Source organism: Impatiens glandulifera, chromosome 2, assembly GCF_907164915.1.
Source record: "Impatiens glandulifera chromosome 2, dImpGla2.1, whole genome shotgun sequence".
Lineage (NCBI taxonomy): Eukaryota > Viridiplantae > Streptophyta > Magnoliopsida > Ericales > Balsaminaceae > Impatiens > Impatiens glandulifera.
This window is the reverse complement of record NC_061863.1, coordinates 311180-314302: the sequence shown is the minus strand read 5'-3', so window position 1 is coordinate 314302 and position 3123 is coordinate 311180.

Here is a 3123-nt window from a genome sequence, read left to right as displayed (position 1 = left end):
AGTATTTTACTTTGAGCACACAAGAAACAAGCTAGCGCAGGAATTTCTGGAAATTAAGCAAGGGGATTCTAGTATTGCAGATTATGTGAAGAGGTTTGAAAGAGGTAAGTACTTTGCTCCAATGGTGACCGGCAACGCTTCTATGGAGCTTAATCGCTTTCTTGAGGGCCTCAATGCTATGATCCGTATGAATGTGAGGCTTAGTAATCCTTCCTCTATGCGAGAAACAATTGATCGAGCTCTAATGGTGGAGAAGGACAGACAAGATATCATTAAGGAGGGCCAGGCCAAGAGGGGCAGTTATCAAGGGAGGGAGTTTCATGGTCCAGCAACGAAGAGGCCTTTTAATCCGTCGTTCAATCGAAATGCCTTGCCCCAGTCATCCTATCATCAGGCTGCTACTTCCCAGTATTTTCAACACCAAAGGAACTTCTTCAACAACAACAACAATAACCAAAGATTTTCCCAAAGGCCCCAACAGTCACAACAGTCAAAGAGGGTTCAACCAGCTGGATCAGTATCTTCAGCCAAATCTTCTAACACTCCAATTCCAGTATGTACCATCTGTGGGAAGACTCATATAGGGAGTTGTATGCAAGGGTCCAATGTTTGTTTTATATGTAAGCAGCGAGGGCACTTCCAAAGAGACTGTCCCAAGAAGAATGAGGTTGCACCAGGGAGGGTTTTCTCGATGACAAGGGAGGAGGCCGACCCTAAGACCACGATCATTACGGGTAATCTTCTAATAGCAAATATTTTAGCCAACACTTTGATAGACACTGGAGCAACACATTCTTTTATTACTACATGTTTTGTTCAAAAAGTTGGTTTAAAACCTGAGGAGTCTTTGATGGCATATAGCATATCATTTCCTTCAGGCTCTCACCTGAATTATAATAAGATTATTAAGGCCTGTCCAGTTTATAATCAGAACCATAAGATGTTAGCAGATCTTGTTGTAGTAGATATGGTAGGATTTGATGTGATCCTAGGTATGGACTGGTTATTCCGACATGAGGCGCAGATTAATTGTAATAAGAAGACAGTGGTGCTAACAGATCAGTATGGGAAGACCTTTCTGTTTCGTACGAGTCCAGATTTTAAGAGGCAGCAACTGTTTTTGGAAAGAGCCACTAGGGTGATGTCTTATAGTTGTGCTATGGTAATTGGGAAGAAACTTAAGTTGTAAGATATTGAAGTAGTGAGAGATTTCCCTAGTGTATTTCCGGATGATATTTCAAGTTTGCCGCCAAAGCGTGATGTGGAGTTCTTTATAACTTTGAAGTCGGGGACACTGCCAATTTCAAAGGCGCCTTATCGTTTAGCTCCTACAAAAATGAAAGAGCTGAAAGATCAATTGCAAGATTATTTGGACAAGGGTTTTATCCGCCCAAGTGTGTCTCCATGGGGTGCACCAGTCCTTCTTGTTAATAAGAAAGATGGGTCCAAAAGGTTGTGTATTGATTATAGAGAGTTGAACAAGGTGACAGTTTAGAATAAGTATCCATTGCCCAGAATTGATGACCTGTTTGATCAACTTCAATGTGCTGTGGTGTTTTCCAAGATTGATCTACGTTCTGGGTATCATCAGTTGAGAATCAAGGAAGAAGATGTAAAGATAACCGCATTCAGAACCCGCTATGGGCATTATGAATTCTTGGTTCTGCCGTTTGGACTAACCAATGCACCAGCTGTGTTCATGGAGCTCATGCATAAGGTATTCCATTCGTATTTGGATCAGTTCGTGGTGGTTTTCTTAGATGATATATTAATCTATTCGCGTTCGGAGGAAGAGCATAGGCAACACTTGGCTATAGTTTTGCAAGTCTTAAAAGAAAATCAGTTGTTTGCTAAGTTAAGTAAGTGTAATTTCTGGCTCAAACAGATTTCTTTCTTGGGGCATATTATTTCAGCAAAGGGGTTGGAAGTTGACCCATCAAAGGTGGAAACAGTCAAGGAGTGGGCGACGCCAAAGAATATGACTGAGGTGAGGAGCTTTCTTGGATTAGCAGGCTATTATAAGAGGTTCATCAAGGGCTTCTCCAAGATAGCCCTGCCTCTTACAACTCTAACGCGCAAGAATGTGAAATTTGTGTGGTCTGATGAATGCGAGAGAAGTTTTAATAAGTTAAAGCGGTTCCTGATTTCTGCCCCAGTGCTTACCATTCCAGAAGGAGTAGGCAACTTTGTGGTTTGCACAGATGCATCAAAGTGTGGTCTAGGAGCTGTTCTTATGCAAAACGGGAATGTAGTGGCTTATGCTTCAAGGCAACTGAAGATTCATGAAAGGAATTATCCAACCCATGACTTGGAATTAGTTGTTGTAGTCTTTGCTCTTAAAATCTGGAGGCATTATCTTTATGGTGAGAAGTCTCAAATATTCACGGATCATCAAAGTTTGAAATATTTATTTTCTCAAAAGGAGTTGAATATGAGGCAGCGGCGTTGGCTGCAGCTGGTTAAAGATTATGATTGTGAAATCGTTTATCAACCGGGGAGGGTCAATGTTGTAGCTGATGCCTTAAGCCGTAAGTCTGGTTCGCTTAATCAAATTACTGCCCAGTCTGACCTGATTCAAGAGTTTGAAAGATTAGAGCTGACTGTGATTGAGCCAAGGCGGGAGTGCATTCTTGCAACTCTAACCATTGTTCCTGATCTTGTGGAAAGAATTAGGTTGGGACAGCTGATGACCCACAACTCACATTATGGAAGCAGAGAGATGAGAAGCGAGAGACATCTTTGTATAGCACGAGGAATAATCTGGTGTATCACAGGAATCGATTATGGGTACCTTCAGTAGGTCCTTTAAGGCAAGAATTATTGGTTGAAGCACACACTACTCCATATTCTATTCATCCAGGGAGCACCAAAATGTTCAAAGATCTACAGATGTTGTATTGGTGGCCGGGTATGAAGAGGGATATCATCAAGTATGTTAGTGAGTGCTTAACTTGCCAGCAAGTTAAGGTGGAGCGTCAAAGGCCTTCTGGACTTCTTTGCCCACTGCCCATACCTGTTTCGAAATGGGATGATATTGCTATGGACTTTGTGGTTGGGTTACCTTTGACCTTGAGGAAAATGAATGTCATCTGGGTAATAGTTGATCGTCTTACTAAGTCAGCA